The 23,780-nt window shown below is 45.8% G+C and overlaps 1 protein-coding gene across 2 annotated transcripts in view; it reads right to left on the reverse strand.

Moving 5' to 3' along the window:
• PHYHIP (phytanoyl-CoA 2-hydroxylase interacting protein) overlaps positions 1 to 9,809 on the reverse strand; it is an 82,880-nt gene extending 73,071 nt beyond the window's left edge. The window contains exons 1-2 of one of the 2 annotated variants that reach the window (XM_073622271.1): positions 9,658 to 9,809; positions 7,940 to 8,042 (exon numbers count right to left, since the gene is read on the reverse strand). The gene's annotated coding sequence lies outside the window, so the exon portion shown is untranslated. Of the gene's footprint in view, positions 1 to 7,939; positions 8,043 to 9,338; positions 9,498 to 9,657 lie in introns of those variants that run through there. The other variant, XM_073622270.1, reaches the window with a different exon arrangement.
• Positions 9,810 to 23,780: the final 13,971 nt, after the last annotated feature.

Genomic DNA, 23,780 nt, shown 5'->3' on the forward strand with positions numbered 1-23,780 from the left:
TGCGTTCCCTCCAGTTCCGCTTCTCCCGCGATTCCTTCGGAGGGTCAAAAGGGAAGGAAAGCCGGTAATTCTGGTGGCCCCGGCTTGGCCCATGCGACCTTGGTATGCAGAGATCGTAAAAATGGCAAAAGGAAGACCTTGGGTTCTTCCGCTGCGCCCAGATCTACTCTCACAGGGTCCAATATTCCATCCTGCCTTAAGTCTGAATTTGATGGTTTGGCGGTTGAGACCCACATTCTGAAGGGTCGTGGCCTCTCGGGGCCAGTCCTGTCCATTCTAGGTAATGCTAGGAAGCCGGCCTCCAGGCTCATCTACTACAAAATCTGGAAGGCATATGTTTCCTGGTGTGAATCCATGGGGTGGCATCCTAGAAAGTAAGCCATTAACAGGATTCTTGCCTTTCTTCAATTAGGCGTAGAAATGAAGCTGGCCTTGAGCACAGATCTCAGCCTTGTCAATATTCTTTCAAAGACCGCTTGCCTCTCATTCCCTGGTCCTGGCCTTTGTTCAGGGGGCACTATGCTTGAATCCGCCGGTCAAGCTTCCTGTGTGTCCATGGGAGTGGAATTTGGTTTTGTCTGTTTTACAGGAACAGCCTTTTGAACCATTGCACCATGCTTCTTTAGTTCTTTTGACAAAGAAATTGTTTTTTCTGGTAGCCATATCCTCGGCTAGAAGGGTATCAGAGTTGGCCGCTCTTTCTTGTAAAGAGCCATATTTGATTATTCACAAAGACAGGGTGGTGTTGCGTCCTCACCCGTCTCTTCTGCCTAAAGGGGTTTCAGGATTCCATCTGAATCAAGATGTGGTCCTACCGTCCCTTTTTCCAGAACCACAGTCTGCGGAGAAGTTGTTACATTCTTTAGTTGTTGTAAGAACAGTCAGAATCTATCTGCAGGCAACGGTTCAGATATGAAAAACTGATTGCTTATTTATTCTGCCAGAAGGCCCTGCAAAGGGCCAGGCAGCGTCGAAATCCACTATCTCTAGATGGATTTGACAGGTTATTGTTCAGGCTTATGGTATAAAGAAGAACATTCCTTCTTTTCAGGTTAAAGCGCACTCAACTAGAGCAGTTAGTGCTTCATGGGCAGTGCATCACCAGGCCTCCATGGCTCAGATCTGCAAGGCTGCAACTTGGTCTTCAGTCCATACATTCACTAGATTCTATCAGGTGGATGTAAGAGGGGATGAGGATGCCGCTTTCGGGCGCAGTGTGTTACAGGCAGCAGTATAGGTCCTCTTGTCCGTTAGTGGTCTATGTTTTCTGATCTGTGTCTCCCTCCCCTCAAATTTGGGCATTGGTCTGGGACATCCCACTAAGTAATTATCAGAGGCTCTGTGTCCCGTGATATATGAACAAGAAAATCGGATTTTTTAAAAACAGCTTACCTGTAAAATCCTTTTCTTGGGAATACATCACGGGACTCAGAGCTCCCGCCCCTCATTGGGATTATACGTTGGGATACTTATTGCTTTGCTACGAAACTGAGGTGCTCTCCATATGGGAGGGGTATATAGGGGAGGAACTCACCTTTAATTAGGGTTGCCAGTGTCCAATCACCTGATGGTGACTATCTAACCCACTAAGTAATTATCAAAGGCTCTGTGTCCCGTGATGTATTCCCAAGAAAAGGATTTTACAGGTAAGCTGTTTTTAAAAAATCCTATTTTTCCACGCCGGCCAACAGCATTGAGCTCTCATTTTCAAGCTTGGAAGAATGACAGCTGCAAATTGGTTGCTAGTGGCAACACTGTTACTTTACTTCCATGTATTATAAACCCCTGTGGGGGGGCATGGCTTAGCAATGGCTGAGTAAAGACGTGTTTCTGAAGACCTCCTGGATTCCCCCTGCCTACTACTAAAAGGTACAGGACCAGATTGGCAACTCGTGGGAACCGGTCCCTTACACCCCAGAGTGGAATCCAGCGATATTTCCGTGTGCCTCGCCGGGCGCCATTGTAGCTGTTCCACGTGTATCCCGCATGGAGGACTGCACCATTCCAGCCCCCCTACTCCCTCTACAGAACCGTATCACTTTTTAGGGACACCGGCTGCTTTCCACGCAGACATGGCCGAGCCCTCACAATATTCGGGCCGCCTGGAAGAAGACCTCCACGCCATGCTGCAGGCTCTCCCCACAAAGTCAGACATCGAAGCCCTTAACCTCCGCATAGAAGAGGCACATAGCCGGGAAACGCAAGAGGTGAAGGCGGAAGTGCATTTCCTCTCCTCCCTGAAACACAGAGTGTTAGCCTTGGAGCACTCCCAGACTTCCCATGCTGCCATGGCCGAGGCTATGCAGCTCCACTTGGAGGATTTGGAGAATCGCAGCCGCGGGGCCTCCCGGAGGCTACCGTAACAGAGGACATATCAGCGACGGTTACCACCATCTTCCATAAGCTAATGGAAGCTCCAACGCAGTCATTGAAACTAGACTTGGTCCACAGGGCCCTCAGGCGTAAATCATCAGATCCCGACAGACGCACGATATTCTCTGCAGGCTGCAGCGCTACTTGCAAAAGGAGTTTATCCTCTGTTGAGCCTGGGAGCATGGAGAGGTAGAATTTCACAGAGCTTTTATTAAAATTCTTCCAGACCTCTCAAGAGCAACACTGCAGAGAAGAGCCCTACTACGACCAGTCCTAGACCTGGCTAGGCAACACGATTGCACCTACAGATGGGGATATCCTCTGGCCATCATATTCCGTAAAAGGTTCAGAATTGGCTCCAGATCATCCCTCGACCGTTGGGTCACTTGGGACTCTCCATGAACCGGAACAATCAGCCTGCCCGCCCGCAGAGATCCAGACGGAGATCCCGAGCACCATCCATGGAAAGGTCACGTGAGTCCTGACTGTCCTTCCCTGTTGCTGATCCACCACACCACACAGGTTGACTGTGTATTCCCCCAGTTGATGTTTTTTTTCTTTTTTGTTGTCCCTTCTACCTGCTATGCCTGTGGATGCTGAGGGCCTTCCTCACTGAGATATCTGGTGACACTGCTTTTGGCCCTCTCAGCCCGCAGAACAATTAGATCCTCCTCCATGCTTGGCACTAATGTCCCCGGGCCTTTCCCTGAGTGCTTGCCTCGCCTAACAGGCCCACCCACAGACATTTGCAGGGGCTTTGTTCTCTAATGTTTTTCCCTGTATGTCATGACAGGGGCCCCTACTTTTGACAATCATCTTTCATGACCCATCAACAGATATTGCGAACAACTGTGAAAGCTTGACCATGATTATATATGTTTTTTCTCCTATGCCTGCAGGATAGTTTCATATTAAATGTTTCCTGATAACAGATTTCTTGTATAGGAAATACCCTGTGTCGGTCCCAAAGATTTCCGTATCCTCAGAGTCTTAGAGCCCTAATGTTTCTCTATTTGATGTTGTACACCCTCTATGTCTGTACTATGTGAGACCGGCGGCCCACGGGCCGAGCGTGCCCTGGTGCAGGCACCTCTATCGAATCACAACTGGGGGTGCCTCTGCGGGGCTCTCAGGGTGGCTGGTTGACTCCTGCCCCTTGGGGGGGCTGTGGGAGCCTTCTCCTAATCTACTTTTCTCATTTAAGGGACTTTGGGCCATGGGTCATGTTTTTTTTTAAATGCTGCTGTGTGTAATGTCAGATGAGAGGTGCGCATGTACTGGAGCGACGTCTGCTGTTCACGCCACCACGTTTCCTTCTGGAGGGGTCCCCCCTGTGGAACACGTCATACCCTGCTGGAGTTGGGGAGGACATGTAGTCCTGGTGCGGGAGGGGGGTGGCCGGCCTAGTTCTGTGGGGTTGACGGGGGGGGGGCGCTTCTCCCCTTCCGCCCCGGAGGGGGGGAAGAGGTCCTCTCATGCAGGCGGACCCTCATTGGGTTTGGTGGATTCTGCACCCCCACATTAGGAAGGTTCATGTTAGAAGGTAACCCTAGTCCTAGATGTCTGGTGCGGGGACCAGAGTTAACTGTACAGTAAAGGGGAATTTCTTAATGGTTTTGCTCATCTCAACTTGTGTGTTTCATATAGCACTTGTTTTATATGCCAGTGAGTTCTACTTGTTCATGTTTACTTCACAATCTCACTACTCATTATAGTCGGGGGTGGTCAGGGGTGGCCGGTGAGTCCCTTCCCTGCTACTTCTAACCACATTCCCTCATAGGCCAACGCTCGTTTACCAGTCTAGAACTGTTAGCATTTTGCTACCATCTTAGTTTTTTCTTTTCAGGTTGCTTCTTCTAAAAGTAACCTGCCCTTTTAACTCTTCCCTCTGGGTCCTTTACCTTCCGGGGTTTCTCTCCTCTTCTGTTTCCTCACTCCCACACTTTCTATTTTCCACCTCTCATTCCCCTTTCCCTCCCCTTCCTCCACTCTCTCTCCCTTCCCCTCCCCTCCCCAACTTCCCTACCCTTCCTCCCCTTCCCCTCCCTTTTCACCTAAGGACTATGGAGGTAATGAATGTGCTCTATGTGCGCTAAACACAAAGGGCCTTAACGTTCCTGAAAAGAGACGCATGCTACTACAAGAACTACATCACCTTAAGACAGATATCGCTTTCATTCAGGAAACTCAGTTTAGAGACGGCAAGTTACCTGTCCTGAAAAACAAATTTTTCCCGGTGGTATATCATTCCACCAATGAGTTCACTAAGTCACGAGGCGTGTCTGTACTCATTTCAAGAACTGGGAACTAGCGAGGGAATTTCAACTGTTCTATGCATCCCTTTATAACCTTCAGAGAGACTCTCCCTCACAAACCCAAGTGGCGGACTACTTGGCCAACTCTCAAATGCCAAAACACCTGCTGAGGTAAGCAAACTGTTGGATGAGCCTATCACACTAGATGATATTCAAAGCCGAATAGGTACCACTAAATTGGGGAAAGCTCCAGGCCTGGATGGTTTTACCATCCCATACTACAAGACCCTGCTGCCATCCCTCTGTAAATTCATGCTCAAATTTTTTAATGCCCTAGGATCCAGTACAATGTTCCCTCGTGACACACTCTCAGCACACATAGCAGTAATCCCCAAGGAAGGCAAGGACCCCACCTCTTGCAGAAGCTACAGGCCAATTTCGTTGCTCAACACTAACCTAAAAATTTTTACGAAACTCTTGGCCACCAGAATTCAACAACATCTTCCAACTTTGATCCACTTGGTTTAGGTTGGCTTTCTACCGACTCCTGAGGCCAGAGACAACACGAGCAAAGTCCTGAACCTCTTACATGTGATCAATAGGAATTACACTCCCTGCGTGTTCCTGGTTACAGGCGCAGAGAAGGCCTTTAACAGAATGAACTTGCAATTTATGTCTTCTGTCCTAAGATATGCGGGGTTCGGCAGCACCATGTTCAACTGGATAAATACACTGTATTTATCTGTACATACAATGTACTCTGATCTCTCAGGTCGAGTCAGAGCAAACGGTATCCTGTCAGAGCCCTTCACGATCACGAATGGGACGCGACAGGGATACCCCCTGTCGCCGCTCCTCTTCACCCTGTCACTGGAGCCGTTTCTGTGCACTGTACGCTTAAACCCAAACACAACTAGGGTGGTGGATACCCAGCAAAAGGTCTCCGCGTATGCGGATGACATGCTGTTCTCGCTCACAAATCCTTCGATCTCGCTTCCGAATTTTCTTCACGAATTTCAAAAATACGGAACCTTGACGAACTTTAACTTCAACAAGGCCGAAGCGATGGGGTGGGCATAACACAGCCCCTTTGGAAAAAAACATCTCCAATCTAGTTTTAAATTCATGTGGACAAAAAAAAGCCCTGAAATATCTAGGAACCTACATCCCCCCTAAATTGTCCCAAATTTTTGCCCTGAAATTCCCACCACTGCTGAAAACCGTTCGAGAACTGCTTAACAAGTGGCACAAGGGCCTTCATTCATGGTTCGGCAGGTGCAAAATCCTCAAAATGAGCATTCTCCCCAAATTCTTGTACCTCCTACAAGCCCTGCAGATTTATATACCCTCTAATTACTTTGATCGGGTAAGGGCGATGTTCTCCGACTTTATCTGGGCATATAAACAACCGAGACTGAACAGACGACAGCTCTCGCTACCCAAATTGTATGGTGGCCTAGCGGTGCCAGACCTACGTAAATACAATCAAGCAACCCGCCTGACCAGACTTATTGACTGGAATCGCCATCAGGCTAGTAAATTGTGGCCTCGCCTGGAACAGTCCCAGTGTACCATACCACTGGACAGAGCACCTTGGTGTCACCGATCGCTGCCAAATGTTATGAAAAATCACCCTCTGGTGGGTCTAACTATGTGGATTTGTTCGTCCCTTTTCATTAGATCCTCTCTTACATCAGCCCATTCCCCACTTTATCCGATACTTGGAAACCCATTATTCTCCCCCGGATCCCAGGATCCTGTCTTTCTCTCCTTGAGGAACTCTGGTTGTTTCCAAGCATCTCCCTTCCTCACTCAGAGTAGGTGGCCGTCCCTATCCAAGCTCATAAACCCAGATGGCTCATTTCGATTGGACCACTGGAGGGCCCTCCAAATCAACCACTTTCTCAAGTCCTTAACCCCCCCCCAGACAGTATCTGCCAAAACCTTACCACCTTCGAGACTTACTGTTCAGAGGAGGGCACCATGCCTCACACCCTATCGGCCACCTACCAACTGTTGATTACACCACCAGATGGCTATCACCTGCAATGCCCAAGTACATGGGAGAAGGATATAAAGAGTACGATTACCTCACGTCAAAGACAATATATTCTCCACTTCCAAGCAAAATTTATAAAAAAAAACAATAATTCGCCATCTCCTCGACGCGGCCAAGGCATGCATTCCTCTATGCTGGAAATCCACACAACCTCCATCCATAGGCTTGTGGTTCAAAAAAGTGGAGGAAATAAACAAAATGGAGGATTTTATCCTCACAGCCCGCCACCAAAGTGAACGCTACACTGAGACGTGGACACTCTGAAACATGTTTGCCTTCTCTGATGAGGGATGAGCCCTCTTTGAAAGCGACACGGTAGACTAGTGCAACGGTAGTATACCATGATGGACGTCAGTAGCCCGCTGACGATATCCACCGACCCTTCCTGCTTGTATTGCAACCTGGGAGAAGCAAATTCATCGCCCCCTCCGGGCCCCATTGCCCCCCACCCCCCCCCACCCCTGTCCCCTCACTACTCAGCCTCCCCCCCCCCCCTTGCATCCCCTCCTTTCCTCCCTCACGCTTCCTGTGGTTTTCTCTCTTTTTTTCCTTTTCTTCTGTTTCTATTTTTATTGTATTTTCTCTACAAATATATATCTTAATACTGTTTTATAATATTTGCAAAGGTTGGGGCTGGGTCCACGAGACCACCCATTGAAGCACACTGAATCCCGGTGAAATAGATATTTGATAATTCAGTTATAGAGGTTTACAACCACATTCTCTCAGACCCTTCAAAGGGTTGACGTTACATGTGAAGAATGAAAGATGTGCTTGTCGTGTTATGTTTACTTGTATTTAGCAACTCTGTTTATGACATGGTATGTTGTTTTACCTCATCCTATACCATTGTACCTCTTTCATGTAATTGAAGATGCTGTGTTTCGTGCTTCTTTGCCTCTTTAAATAAAAGATTTGAAAAAATATGATAAACCCCTGTGGGACCACTATATCAGAATGTCTTTAAAATGAACAGTTTGTGTTGCTGAACAGCAGCAAATCAGGTTTTGACTTTCATCCTCTGACTGGTATTTTCCATTGCGAGTTTGATCACCGTTGGCAGATGAAAACCATCACAGACAGTTCAGACACTTCAAAAATTCAATGAAAGCAGTAATACAGGTAGGTAGAAAAATAGAAACACAGATGTTGCAGTATGGATGAGACTATCAGGCCATGCTGGAGATAGTGGCTATGACATGGGGTGTCCAAAGGTAAAACAGACACTGCTATCAGGATAATAAAGCATTACCTGTCTCCCAGGTACTGCAGGTCACTCAGTATCTGTGCTGGCTCTGACAAATAACTGTTGCTATTCGCTTTTTCTCTCTCCAGCTCTCCGATAGCTGTACAGTCTGTGGGAGGAAACCATACATTAATCTCTCTCTATCTATCTATCTGCTTACAAGCCACCCACACGTGTAAAATAGCCACAGCTGGCCTAGATCCTGTTTCACAGTCCTTACTTTTCCAGTGCCCCCCCACCTTCCTCTCCAAAAACATCTGTCCACCTGTGCTGCCTCTTCAGACTCTGATCCACCTGCCATTATCCTATATTCCACAATATTATCCCTCCATCACCATCCTAACTACTGCAATATTGCTCTAGGGCATAATTCTAAATCTTCAAAATTCTCATACCAGATAAATCTCTATAGACTTGTTCTAGAAGACCTAACAGAAGGGACCAGCTACAGCTGATGATAAACTAAAAGTTCCAGCATGGTGTTTGGCAGGGCATGCTGTGACTCGTAGTTCCTCGCTGGCAAGTTAACCACGCAATGCAAAACACGTTGCTGAATTCATCAGAGTTCAGTTGTTGCCAGAAACCTCATTTGGCATTGCGTCATAAGGCATGCAGAGCATCACATGCTTTGCAGAGCATTGCCAAATCAGTTATCTTGCATAACAGTTCTAAGGCATCCAAGAGGACAGACTTATGCCACCCCTGCAGAGCAGTGCTTACACTGCCAAATATAGATTTCTCCAAGCTCACATATGAAAAAATACACGCAATACATTATGTTACATTGGCTTCAACTCTCTGCAACAGAAAAAAAAACCAAAAAAACACAGAGCCATGTTTTGGGCATGTATCCACGCACTAGAGAGGGGAAGTGTGAATAATAAGGAAGAGGAAAAAACGCGTTGTCCATAGCAACCAATCAGGTTTCACATTTCATTCTCCAATCTGCTCTGCCCAAGTACAAGTTGGCATTTGAATGGCTGCCACGCCATTACTACAACCAGCTAGGCTCTAGTTTTCAAACATCAGCCCTATTTATAAAACATACGGGCCTATTCAGTAAGACAGCGTAAAGTGCAGTGACCCATAGCAACCGATAACAAATCAATCTACTGTAGTCAGAGATTTCATGAGCCCTATTCTTTATCAGCTTCTATATATTTGCAAAAGGTAAAGTCAAATGCCTCTCTCTATGGTTGTGCAGAAAGCCTTACTGCACGCAGATAATTGCACAAACCTTTCAGAACAATATAAAAAAGTTCAGCTCTAGCCATCGCAAGAATGTCACAAAATCACAGGTAACGTCACCCTGCAGAGATCGCAATTCCATATCTTATACAGAAAAAAGACAGATGACAGGAGACACCAGGGCACCGTCAAATTGGCAGTTGGATATATAACATACCTTGGAGGGAGTCTGCGGTACCTTACTGAGGAATGAGAGAGTGAAGGAATGAGACGAGAGAAGGAAGGAAAGGGGAGAGAGAGAGGAAAAATAGTGAGTAGGAGGGTAACAGCAAAGCAGGGAGGGAGAGAGAGAGACAGAGAGGGAGAGAAGGAGGTGAGAGAGAGGGAGATCACAGGCTGAGACACAGAAAATAAATATAGTGATGTGCACAGTTTAGTAACCCATAGCAACAAATCATATTTTACCTGTCGTGACGGTAAAATATAATTGGTAACTGGTTGCTATGGGTTACTGCACTTTGCACCTTGATCTTTACCTTATTGATGAAGACAGGGAAAGCTTTGAAGAAGTAAAAACAGGCAGCAAGCGGTCAACAAGCGATGGTTAAAAAAAAACAGATCCAGCAACAAAAAGGTTACATTTCATTCTGACGCAAGTCGCACATTGCACAAGCCTGTTATTAAGAGGGGGAGAAATGGCATCGGCAGCTTCGGAGTTAACGTAAATAACAGATACACCATCAGATGCTAACACGCGGCACTGGAATTTCTCCAGTTGCAAAGGGAATAATTAATCTTGGTAATGTTGCCAATAATAGGATGCCAGCTGTAAGCTACACCGGGGCCATTGTCAGAAATGTGCCCAAAAATAATTGAAATGGTGATCCTACTGTCATGACCTGACACAAAACTTTCATCATCCTCACCAAGGCAGCAAATGATGAGAGATTTCACTATATTATAGTAGATATGCTGCACTTGGTTAAGTGATGATTTAATTGTCCCCCATTGAGCCCTCTAACAAGTCTGAGTCCTTTTCATTAGCACCCCAGCTGCTGATAATCCAGTGACAAAGCTTGCTATTGAGCGGGAATAATGGCTAAAGATAAAATGGAATTCTGGCTACCTCTGTCATTTTAAAGGAGACCTCTAGCAAGTGCAGTTTAGGAGATTGAAGTGTTCTGGATTAACAATGATCTTTTTTTAAAGAGGGTTAGAGAGTTAGCTCTGTATAGGTCAGAAGTCAAAACTTGGAGCTTTTTAGAGGTGTGATGTAGTAGGTACTGGGTAGGTGAGTACACATCAGATAACTGGCCTTCTCAATACCTACTATACCCAAGCTACACATCAGATAACTGGCTAAACATCAGATAACTGGCTTTCCCAATACCTACTATACCCAACCGCCAACCATTACCCCAAAAACTCTATTTAATATCCCTATCCATGCATATGGTTAACACAGCTCATATGATGCATGGGGCAGAAATGGAGGAGTTCATCCTTATTGCCCAAGACCGATTAATCGAATATATGTACCGCTACCCCCATAAGAGCCGCTGAGAATTGGACAGGTTCTCCTTATGTGGTACCGTGGCTGCCAGTCACACAAGTGTAGCGGCATTCCTGACCTCCAAAGGCCTAATGGTGACCTCCAGAGTCAGGGAGAGCTGACATCCTTCTTAGTAGTGTGGGTTATTAGGCATGGTGGGTGTATTGCAAGTTGGAAACATGGGCGCCAGTCACTTTTTGGAATGCAAGAAAAGAGATATATTGTCTCTTAAACAGAACTGGGGGAGAGAGGGTTAGGACCAGGACACCCTTAGGCAGGTGCAATAGTAATTGGCAGACTTTGAGACAAAAATAGGCAGACAGCTATACAGGTAGAGGGAATGATGCAGTTCCCCATCCGGTGGAACCTCTGAAACTTGGTTGGGCTTCCAGTCAAAAGCCCCAACCCCACGCTGCTTCTATTGAACCTGGATAGGCCTCAGACAGCCTAGCAGTCAGGTGCTCCCGGGATAGGCCTCAGCCTTCTGGCCTAGCAGCCCGGAGCCTTGGGACACGCATCCGCCCAGATAGCCGTCCAGGTGGCACAGAACCCCGATCATCTGACTCCTCTCAAATAAATGAGCTCTCTCGGCAGGCCAAGGGACTAAAGAAACCCCTACTAATTGGTTGAGACAACCCATCCACTCCTAGTCTGAATTCACTATGCCCTGGTCATTCTAATGCCACAATTTGTTAGCAACCCTACCTACTATCAGGGTGCTACATCCTCCCCCTGCCAAGGGAAACTACGTCTTGGAGATAAATATTCTCGATCCTGAGAATGAATGTCCTGGCAAAACTTGGATAGGTAGGGTAACAGGGAACAATGTAAAATGGTAACAACACATGTGACGTACTACATGAAATGAGTAAACATAATCTATGTACAAAGGCAAGTGGCAGTTCACACAAGGGAAATAAATATAAGACAGTATTTACAGTTTTACGTGTGCCAGACCACCTGAACAAATGAGGGGAAAATGCAATAACAGTAACCTTATATCCTAACTATCTATCTAATATATACACCTATAAAGAGGAGAAAGTTTAGTGTTCGCAAACAAGCTGGGGTCATTGTCTCCCCTTAGCCAAGGAAGAAGCGATGGGTGCTGGAACAACTGAAATAGAAAGAAAATAGACAACACAGAAACACATTCTATTCCTACAGCAATATAGTGCAATATGTACATAAGTGAAGTTTGGTCACTCTCAGCCGAGAGCAACAAGTAGTGCAGAAAAAATGAACACAGTGGTATATCTCAATCTACAAATATACTGTTAGCAACGACTATATTTAGACATAGCTACAGTTGAAAATGGGCCCCACTCCCTCGAGGTTGACGCCCCTTTTCCAAAGCAATTCTAGAAAATAACTTTTACTTATCAATCTACATTGAAACATGAGCAAAGCTGAGATTATGACTCACTCAGGCTGGCACTTTCACACCACCTAGTGGTTAGGGTATCAAAGAACAGTCCTTGTGTAACTTTCAGTCCAATGATCCGAGTTTCAAGGTGAGAACTTGCCTCTTTTCCCACAGCACATTCTACCTACCTAACTAACTAAACACCCCATTGTCCTTGGAGCCCCAAAGTCCAACAGGCAGTTCACTAGAGGTGCAACAACTTGGTCAACAACTTTCGTTTCCCAGCAGCTTCCCTTCTTAACAGGGACAACTCCGGGGACAGGTGCATGGCCATTTACAGGCAACACGTTTAGCCATGTCAACATGCAAGGGACTGTAATTCTTGAAGAACTGTCCGTCCTCCTGGTCAACAAGGTCCCCTTGCATTTTAAGTATTTCTCAGTCTGTCCTTAGCACAGCCGGGGACTGAGACAAACTTTCTTCATGGATAAAGAACAAACATGCTGAAACTCCACAACTTCGGATCAGCATGTTACATTTCAGAGGGAGGCACATTGGCAATTTCAGGGCACAGGCCAGCATGACTCTTTTAGGGCACTCCCTGCAACTGCTGGGATTCAGGAAAACAGTCCAACAGAACAGCACAACAGGAGTGTCCCCAACTCAACATTTTCTAGGGGTGGAGTAGGTAGGGGTTCAAGTAGGGGTTTTCTGCACTGTCCACAGATGATCCAGGGCTGTACATTGGTAGCAAGGCTGGAACATTGCTCACAGACTAGCAAAATAGCTTCATAGCCCCCCACGGTGTAGAGCGTGAGGCTACCTTCGGGTATATACCGCACTCCGGTATCGGTCAAGCTGCTTTTTGGTCCACTCAGACTGGGACCAATACCTGGAACATACATCTTCCAATCCATCATATCTTCCACTCGGTAACAACACTGCAACACATGTTCAAGTAATTCAGCAGCGTCTGCTTCTCCTCCTCTGCAGAGCAACAACTCCTCCCCCTGCCAAGGGATTGGTTCACATGCTCTCCAAGAACTTCAGCGCCCACCTCCTTCCTCGGGCGGCGCACCAAAACTTTAATGTAGTCTGCCTTAACCCCCTGCAGCACTGGCGTAAAGTGACAAAAGTCCAGACTGACACCCTACCATGAGCAATGAGACACGTTGGTTCTTCCCCGCATAGCTTAGATGGATAATAACACAGTCTATGAGGAACAGAGATGTTACTTGCCAATTATCCTACGCAGCCAGACGAAATCCCGATGTAGTTGCTAGGGACAACCACTGTAGGAATAACACCTTTGCCCCACGTTGGGTGTCAAATGTAGCGGCATCCCTGACCTCCAAAGGCCTAATGGTGACCTCCAGAGTCAGGGAGAGCTGACATCCTTCCTTGTAGTGTGGGTTATTAGGCATGGTGGGTGTATTGCAAGTTGGAAACATGGGCGCCAGTCGCTTTTTGGAATGCAAGAAAAGAGATTTATTGTCTCTTAAACAGAACTGGGGGAGAGAGAGTTAGGGCCAGGACACCCTTAGGCAGATGCAATAGTAATTGGCAGACTCCAAGACAAAAATAGGCAGACAGCTATACAGGTAGAGGGCCTTTAACCGCTTTAACCAACTGGCTCCTGTAAATATACGGTGGCAGAATGGCTCTGCTGCACAAATCGCCGTATATATACTGCAGGCCACTTTAAGAGCCATAGCAGGCACGCACGATTGCGGGCACAAGAGCAGGAATGGGAATTTGTGTGTGTAAACACGCAAATCCCTGTCCTATCAGGGGAGGAGAAACAGATTGTATGTTCATACTAAGTAGGAACAATGATCTGTCTTCTCTCCCAGTCAGTCCAATCCTCTCACAGTTAGACCACACCCAGGGAACACACACTTAACCCCTTGATCGGCCCCTAGTGTTAACCCCTTCCCTGCCAGTGACATTTATACAGTAATCAGTGGCTATTTTTAGCTCTGATCGCTGTATAAATGTCAATGGTCCCAAAAAAGTGTCAAAAGTGTCCGATTTGTCCGCCGCAATATCGCAGTCCCGATAAAAATCGCCGATCGCCTTACACGCCTGTAATGTAAGTCCATCTCTGTTGTGTTTTCTTGTTGTAAAACCAAAATAAACACCTTTCAAAACAAAATAAAAATCGCTGATCGCCGCCATTACTAGTAAAAAAAAAAAAAAAAAAATGCCGAAAATCTATCCCCTATTTTGTAGACACTATAACTTTTGCACAAACCACTTAATATATGCTTAGTGCGTTTTTTTTTTTTTACCAAAAATATGTAGAAGAATACATATCGGCCGAAACTGAGGAAAAATTTTATTTATTTTTTTTAAATTGGGATATTTATTATAGCAAAAAGTTAAAAATATTGTGTTTCTTTTCAAAATTGTTGCTCTGCTTTTGGTTATAGCGCAAAAAAATATAAAACTGCAGAGGTGATCAAATACCACCAAAAGAAAGCTCTATTTGTAGGGAAAAAAGGGCGTAAATTTTGTTTGGGTACAGCATCGCACGACCACACAATTGTTAGTTAAAGCGACGCAGTGCTGTATCGCAAAAAATGGCCTGGTCAGGAAGGGGGTCAATTCTTCCGGGGCTGAAGTTATTAAGCTAGATGCAGCAACTTTATTTTTAGAACTGCTGTCTCCTATGGCAACTTAACTTTGAAAAGTCAACAGAGATCCATACATGTAACTCACAGTAACCTGTTATACACCTTTTATACATCTCACAGTATCCCACTGTAGATCTTCACTCACTGAGCTCCCGGTCTCTCACTAGACTTCAAGATCCCAGTCGTCACCGATTCCCTGAGCTTTTGCACAGCTAACCCGCTGTATTCTCCTCGAGCGTCACCCCTGCTAATCCGCTGGGTCCCCGGCTTGGCACTTTGCTGAAGCTTTCCCACTTGTTCACCATCCCCGGCTAGTGAATAAGTCTGCTTTGGTACTTCTTCAGACTTCCATAGCTGGCCTCTGATAACCGGAGTGGTTGTCCTTTAATGGCGACTGTGTCTCCTTTATCTCTGACTTTGATCCTCGGTAACAGGAGTGGTCGTCCCATGTGGCAACTGCTTCTCCCTCCCCATGGAACCTCTGCAACTTGATTGGGCTTCCAGCCAAAAGCCCCAACCCCGTGGTGCTTCTCTCAAACCTGGATAGGCCTCAGACAGCCTAGCAGCCAGGTGCTTCCGGGATAGGCCTCAGCCTTCTGGCCTAGCAGCCCGGAGCTTTGTGACACACGTCCGCCCAGACAGCCGTATAGGTTGCACAGAACCATGATCACCTGACTCCTTCTGATTAAATAGGCTCTCCCAGCAGGCCAAGGCACTAAAGAAACCAGTGCCAATTGGCTGAGACAACCCATCCACTCTAGTGACTGAAAAGAGAGGTGCATAAAATCCAGAGTTAGGGAAAAGATAGTGAATCCCCTATCAATCAGCCAGGCTAGTTACCCTGCCTACTATCAGGTGCTACACAAGCAAAGTCAATTCACTCCAGCTCCATTAAAAAGTCTGGGGATGTCTTTTTAAAGGGGCTGTAAAGGTGTTTTTTTTTAATAACAAACATGGTATACTTACCTTCTCTGTGCAAGGGTTTTGCACAGCGTGGCCCCGATCCACCTCTTCTGGGGTCCTCCAGCGGTGCTCCTGTCTGCTCCCCGCATTGAGTGCCCCCTCGGCGACCTCCATTCCAAGGATCAGCTGCAGGTGGACCACAAGCAATACTGGTGATTATCCTTTGGCCTCTACCTGATTTTTTTTGTAGAGGTTGCCCTTTAAAATGATTGTGCTGCTAAAATATAGGAAAAGTCAGCATTTACACATGGTTCACAGCTATCAGAGTGGGTGTGGGAATTGCAGCGATTCTCGCACCCACAACCATCCGCAGTGAAAATGCACTGCTGTGACAAAACTCGCGGGTCTGAATGGCACCCCCACACATGTAAAAATGCAGTGCGTCTGCAGGTACAGAAACCACAGGAAAATTGCATGGTCAAAATAACCGTGCAATTTCCCTGTGGGCCACCTTTTTCTGCAGGAAACGCAGGCACGGCAGCCCATTCAAATGAATGGGCTGCCGTGCCCGAGCAAACAAGGGACCTCACACACGCATAGGTGTGAACTGAGCCTTAAAAGTACAATAATAATTTCAGTCACACTGCCAGTGAATGGGATCTTTGTTCTTCTACAGCAAGTATTTCACATACCCTGGTGTGTACAATGCCCCTGTCCCTGGTTGCTTTTTGTAGAGACATAATAGTGAATATCTGAAGAGACACAGTATTGACTGTAGCCCACAGCACGCAGCAAGGAGATGCAGGCATCCAACGCAGCTGATAGTATCAGATCATCAAGATTCTAGAGGTGGGTGGAGCTAAGCAAGATCGAAGATTTCATTTCAGCCATTCATTGTTAATGGTACCCCAAATGCAGAAAGCAGATGTGCTTTTTAAGAATGTCATAACATGTGGTTAAGAATAAAATGGTTTTGGCATCTGCATCTGCCCAAGCTCTGTGCAGAATATATACGTGGATGCAGACGCAGTGACTACGCAGTCACAGCTGCGTATTAAAATTTGCAAAGCTTCAAACACAGACAGTATGCATTCAGGGCCATTCAGCCACTCCTACATGGTTGTCAAATGTTTACATGCCGCTGTGTCTGTGCAGCCTCCGCATCTACCTCCACTATTCTTTAGGCTACCTGTACACAGCTGGGGTGAATGTAGATGCCAAAACAAACACCTCCTGCAGTACAGGTGCCAGCGTCCATTTGAATGCCGACCAGTCATGTACCTGGTACATCATTATTGATCTTCAAGCAGTTGTATCGGGATGATGCCTGCAATAGCAATCAGAGAGGCTAACTAGAACCCCCACCTTCCGCAGCTTGCTTTGGTCCTCACATCCCACACACATCCCCATTCTGTCAGGAGAGAAGAGACAGATCGTCTGTTCCTACTAGCTAGGAGCAGAGATCTGGCTCCTCCTCTAGTCAGTCACATCCCATACAGTTAAAAATACTCAAGATGGAACACATTTAACCCCTTTGATCGCCCCCTAGTGTTAACCCCTTCCTTGCCTGTGACACATGCGCAGTAATCAGTCCATTTTTATAGCACTGATCGTTGTATAAATGTCAATGGTCCCAAAAATGTGTCAAATGTGTCCGATCTGTCCGCCGCAATGTCGCAGTCCCGCTAAAAATCACAGATCGCCATCATTACTAGTAAAAAAAAAATAATAGTAAAAATGCCATAAATCTATTCCCTATTTTGTAGACGCTATAACTTTTGCGCAAACCAATCAATATACGCTAAGAATATATATCGGCCTAAACTGAGGAAGAAATTAGTTTTTTTATATTTTTTGGGGGGATATTTATTATAGCAAAAAGTAAATAATATTGCTTTTTTTTTCAAAATTGTCACTCTTTCTTTTGTTTATAGCGCAAAAAATAAAAACCACAAAGGTGATCAAATACCACCAAAAGAAAGCTCTATTTGTGGGAAAAAAAGGACGTCAATTTTTGTTTGGGTACAACGTTGCATGACTGCGCAATTGTCAGTTAAAGTGACGCAGTGCCGTATCGCAAAAAATGGCCCGGTCATTAAGGGGCAAATCCTTCTGGGGCTGAAGTGGTTAAATAAAAATGAACGTGCCCCTGCCCCCGTGCTTGCATGCATAGGTGAACACATGCGTTGGTCATGCACGCACACAAACAGCAGTCATCCCACACATGTGAGCTATTACTGCGAATTCAATTTTATTTTTGCTCAAAAAATTACATTTGAAAATCATTGCGCAAATATCGTGTGACATAAAAAATTGCAACAGAAAAAGATATACCTGTGCTCAAATCCCAAATCCCCCCCCCGCCCCTAAGCACCCCCCATGTTGAGGGGCTGTGGCCTGGTATGGTTCAGGAGGAGGGGTGGCGCTCGCTCATCCCCCTGCCCCTAAGCCCCCCCCCCATATTGAGGGCATGTGGCCTGGTATGGTTCAGGAGGAGGGGGGGTGCTCGCTCATCCCCCCTCCCTTTCCTGGCCTTCTGGGCTACGTGCTCAGTAGGGTCCGGTATGGACATTGGGGGGGACCCAATTATTTTTTTTAATTTTGGCATTGGGTTCCCCTTTGAATCCATACCAGACCTGGAGGGCCCGGTATGGATTGGGAGGGGGGGGGCCTCACACTGTTTTTTTTCAGAATATTTTTGTTTACATTCAGCTGTCAGTGGGGAAGCCTGCTGACAGCTGATTAGTCAGCGGTTATTAAGGACGCGGCAGCCGGCTTCCCAGACCGCTGCTTAAAGGGGTTGTAAAGGTATACTTTTGACAATACCGCCGCCCCCAGCCCCCCCGTTTTACTTACCTGACACCTCGAAACTCAGCCGCTCGCTCCCGACCTCCAGTTCGCCGCTCAGCCTGGTCGCTGATTGGCTATAGTGGATGGATTGAAAGCAGCGCTGCCATTGGCTCGCGCTGCTGTCAATCACATCCAATGACGCAGCGTGCCGGGGGGCGGGGCCGAGTGACACAGTGAGCGGCTATAGCCGCCGGCTGTATCACGGGAGCGCGCCCGCAATAACTAACCACCATGCGAGGGAGCTCGCATTAAGGTGGTTAGTTCTTGCGGGGAGGAGGTGAAACAGCCGCCGAGGGACCCCAGAAGACCAGGTTCGGGGCCACTCTGTGCAGAACGAGCTGCACAGTGAAGGTAAGTATAACATGTTTGTTATTTTTTTATTTTTTTTTTTAAATTACCTTTACAACCCCTTTAACAACTAGCTATTCCTCACACAGAATTCAAATTGTTTGATCATTTTTCAACCCATCCGAATTTGAATTGTTCTGAAAATTTGGAGTTCGTTAGAAAATGAATAAACATAATGAGATTTTATAAAAACGAAACAAAATTTAACAAAAACAAAATGAAACTAAATGAATTCTGAAACCAAACTAAATGAATTCCGAAACGAAACAAAATTAGTAACATGCTGAATCTATCCGAAACAAAACACATTTTTCTGTTCTGCACATGTCTACATAAGGGCATACTCTCTTTTCCTGACCGAGTCCCTTGACCCCATTGTTTGGACTAGATTCTTGGACTAGCTTCTTTTTCCCCAACTGCGACTAGCTCTAGTCCTTTAGACCGGAACACACACTTTTGCAGATATACCAGATCTTGTTGAGGGAGTCTTACCCGAACCTGCTGGCAACCTGACCCATATTTGGGGCACCTGTCTGAAAAATTCTCCAATTTTGGGATAACCTATTACAATTGTTTGGTAAATTAGCATGAGATAAAATCCCAAATGAACCTCAGATTACAGTACTGTTCATGCTACCAGGCTCTTTTAGACAAACTTATGCCATGTACACACGACCGGACTTTTCGTCGGACTGAACTCCGAAGGACTTTTCAACGGAGTTCCAATGAAACAGACTTGCCTACACACGATCACACCAAAGTCCGATCGTTTCGAATGTGATCACGTACGAGCGGACTAGAATAAGGAAGTTCATAGCCAGTAGCCAAGAGCTGCCCTTACGTCCTTTTTTGTCTGTCGGACTAGCATACAGACGAACGGGTTTTTCGAATGGACTCGAGTCCGTCGGAAAGATTTGAAACATGTTCTATTTCTAAAGTCTGACAGATTTTTCGACAGAAAAGGTCCGATGAAGCCCACACACGATCGAATTGTCCGAAGGATTAGTTTGGTCGAAAAGTCCGGTCGTGTGTACACGGCATTAGAGAAACTTAGTTAGGCACTTTATCACAGCGGGTTGTTCTGTGATAGCCAGGAAGTGGCACCAGGCTGAGGCTCCATCGATGGCTGAATGAGCTTGTGAGTTGGACAAGACTGAGCTTGTGGAGCGTATGATCGCATGGGGTGAGGATAAATCTGAATCACACACACTTACGTGGACAGTATGGTCTCATTTCAGATATTCTTCTGACCTTGACTCATTTATTTCCACTAACGTTTGAGGTCCCAATCATATCTAAGATTTTCTCATAGTATTCCCCCCCCCCCTTTTTTTTTTACCCTCTTTCTCTCCTTCCTCTTCTTCTCCTCCTCCTCTGCTTCTCTTTTTTCTTCCCTTCTTATTACTACTTTTCCTGTAAATTTCAATCAAAAGCTAGCATCATTGTGTTGTCTGAATCCCAGGTATCATGTTCCTAGATGAAGTGGATGTTCCTGTTTGGTATCTCTCAGTGTGCATACCCTTTTTTTTCTTACATCTACTGTTTTCTCAATGTAGCCCAGTGGCTCCTAATAACCATTTGGGTAGTACACTATAATATCACTGTTTCAGGCTGGGTTCACACTGGAGCGAACACAGACATTGCATATGTTTCCCAAAGGCATTGCTGTGCAGATCGCATGCGATGTCTGTGTGATGCTAATTCAGCCATACAAGGTGTATGGCTGAAATTGCATCGCATTGGCACCAAACTGGTGCAGGACCCTTTTTTTGGTCCGCACTGGAATTAGATTGCATGGGTGTTCGCACTTATGTGATCCGATTCCTGTACCATTTGACAGTTCACACTGTGATCTGCGAACCGATCTGGGGGTGTCATTATAGTGTTACTAAACCCAGAACCTGCATTCACTATATCTGGTCTCCCACAGTACACAGAACATGGAAATGCAATTATTTTAGTAAATATAAACTGATAAATACCTTTTTTCATCAGCAGTATATATATATAGCAGTCAAGTGACTTCTATAAGTTCCTAGTAAAGCTTGTAGGAGGAGTTTTCATTTCTCCCACAATCCTATCAGGCTTCAGAACCCCTGACCCTCTATCTGGATGGTACTGATTGGCCCTCATCACATGCACGCTCCCAAGAAGAAAAAGAAACTCTCTAGCAATACAGACCAAACTGAGCATGTGCATCCTGACTACATTGGCTCTGTAAATATCTGATTATTTTTTCGAGACAGTGGAAGAAGGGGAGGATCAGAAAGACAGGATCAAACAGCCTTTCTACACAATGTGGAGGATTTAACCCTTAGGTTCCACAGTGAGTATAACAAGCAACTAACATGCTTTACTGCATATACAGACTGATTTTACTGTTGCGGGTTTAGTAACACTTTCCATTGACACCCACAGTGGGAAGAATGAACAATTGTTTTTGAATTTGTATTGCAAACCTGTATTGTCCGCAAATACTTAATAAAAAAAATTAAACGTAAAGCGTAACTAAATCTGTCTGTTTAAGGGTCCTTTCACACTCGGGCGGTTTGCAGGCGCTAATAATAGCGCCTGCAAACTGACCCGAAAGTGCCACTGCTTTCATTCCAGTGTGAAAGCCCCGAGGGCTTTCACACTGGAGCGATGCACTGGCAGGACGGTAAAAATAGTCCTGCTAGCAGCATCTTCGGAGCGGTGAAGGAGCGGAGTGTATACCGCTCCTGCCCATTGAAATCAATGGGACGGCGCGGCTATACCGCCGGCAAAGCGCCTCTGCAGAGGCGCTTTACGGTGGTTTTTAACCATTTCTTGGCCGCTAGCGGGGGGTAAAACCACCCCGCTAGCGGCCGCATACCGACGGTAAAGCGCCGCTTACAATAGCGGCGCTTTGCCGCCGACGCCCGCCCCAGTGTGAAAGGGCCCTAATGGTTTAAAGAAAACAGATTCCAGGAATGCAGGGTTTGTTAACTGTCACATTTGCTTATGTCCTCAACTAAACTGTCAAATGTCTGGTGTTATAACTGATCACATGTGCAGCACCATGGCAGTTGCAGATAAAACAGAAGCAGCTTCCTTGGCTGTAAAGGATAGGAGGGTTTCATTCCGCTTTAATGGCCAGTTCACACCACATGCAGTCCAGTACGTTTTTTTTCTGCATGGAAAGTAGGTTATATGGTTTCCAATGACATAGTTCACACCAGTGCAGTCAGTTCCAGGGCTTTTCAGTTCCAGAAAAAAAATAGAACATGCTGCATTTTTCCTGCACTGGACTGTACTGGAATGCAGTAAAACGCATCAAAAATGCACTGAAATGCACTGGAACGCATCAAAAAGGCATCAAAAGCGCACTGGACCCTAGTATAGTGAGGAAAAAAACAGGAAAAAAGAAGAAAAAAAGCACATGGAATGCATCCGGAAATGTATCAAAAACGTGCATGCAGAAACTCATCCGGAACAGATCTGGAGTGCGTTTTTGTGGTGTGAACCGGTCCTAAGGCTGTCAGCAGATTTGCCTCTACAAATTCAGCAGTGCCTTAATGTGGAGTTTAAATATTTTTATTGTTTTACATAGCTATACCTGCCACAGGGGCCAGCTAGAAGTGATCTAGGACTTCATTTTCTGACTATAGCATAGCTCCCAACTGTCCCTGATTTGGAACAATGTCCCTCTGTCCCTCATTCCTCCTCATTTGTCCCTCATTTTGGTCTGATCTATATAGTTGTATATAAAATGCACTTTTTATCTATCAAAAAGTGTTTTCCAGGTCTAAACCTTTCATCTGATCTCTAAATGGCAGCATTTGTAAATTCCAAAAGCCAATATGAAGAAATAGTAGTGGTAAAAAAAAAAGCACTTGTGGGTTTAACCAATCTTGTTTTTTGAACAATTCTCCTTTAAGGGGGCATGGCAAGGGGTGTGTCCTATGCCTGCATAATTTTGCTGATGGGTGTCCCTCATTCCCATCTCGAAAAGTTGGGAGGTATGATATAGTTCCACATTAATAAAGTGGTTGTAAACCCTTACAGACCACTTTGACCTACAGGTAAGCCTAGTGGATGTAAACCCAATGTCATCATTTCTAATCTACTGCCATAGGGGTTATCTATAAGGATATACATGAATCCTGTATGTATCTTTACCTGTCAAATGTCTCTCCTCTGTCTGTTATGAGACCCGAAAAACTGCAGATTCTGTGGGTGGGTCTGTTGTCTGGAGCTCGGTGGGTGGAGTCGTGATGTCAGTAGACTCCCCGCCCACCTCTACACTCCCCTTGTCAATATGCATTTTCTCCTGTGTATTTCTTACACTGAACTTCTGCTATGATCTCTAACATCCAGTGAAAAGACAGGAAAGTAACCACATGACTTCAGAATGCCAAATCATGCTGATCTGTGGAACAGCCAATCCTGGCAGAGCTGCTGAAGAAAGGAGTGGGGGGGGGGAATTTAAAAAAAATGCATGTCTTAGACTAATGTACAAGATATGTAAATAACCTGTCACTCACAGCAAGGGGGAGGGTTTGACAAAGTTTTTCTCAGTTTGTCAAGAATTGTCTCACTGAACAATAAAAGAGGATTGCTCAGAGATGGATTAACTCTGTGTGGTAAGACTGGGCTCAAATGATAGCAAATCTTATACTCTACAGTATGATTAAAAAAAAATTTGGGGTTTACATCCACTTTAAAGCTTACCTGTAGGTCCAAGAAATATCTCCTAAGCCTACACGGTTTAGGAGATATTTGCAAAGAGACAGCCACCGCTGTCTACGGCGCATGCACCATAGAGAACGGCGCGCAGGCGCACTGAGCATGCCACTGCTAACAACGATATGCCGTTAGTGGCATCTCCCGTGCGCATGCACGGGAGTTGACGTCATCGTGGCTCCAGCCAATCACAGCGCCCGAGCCTTGATACCTGGAAAGAAGATGGACGCTCCGTAGCAGAGGGAACATCGGTGACATTGCAGGCTCCTGTGTCAGGTAAGTGACACATAATGGGCTACT

This window comes from Aquarana catesbeiana, linkage group LG03 (genome assembly GCF_042186555.1).
Source record: "Aquarana catesbeiana isolate 2022-GZ linkage group LG03, ASM4218655v1, whole genome shotgun sequence".
Lineage (NCBI taxonomy): Eukaryota > Metazoa > Chordata > Amphibia > Anura > Ranidae > Aquarana > Aquarana catesbeiana.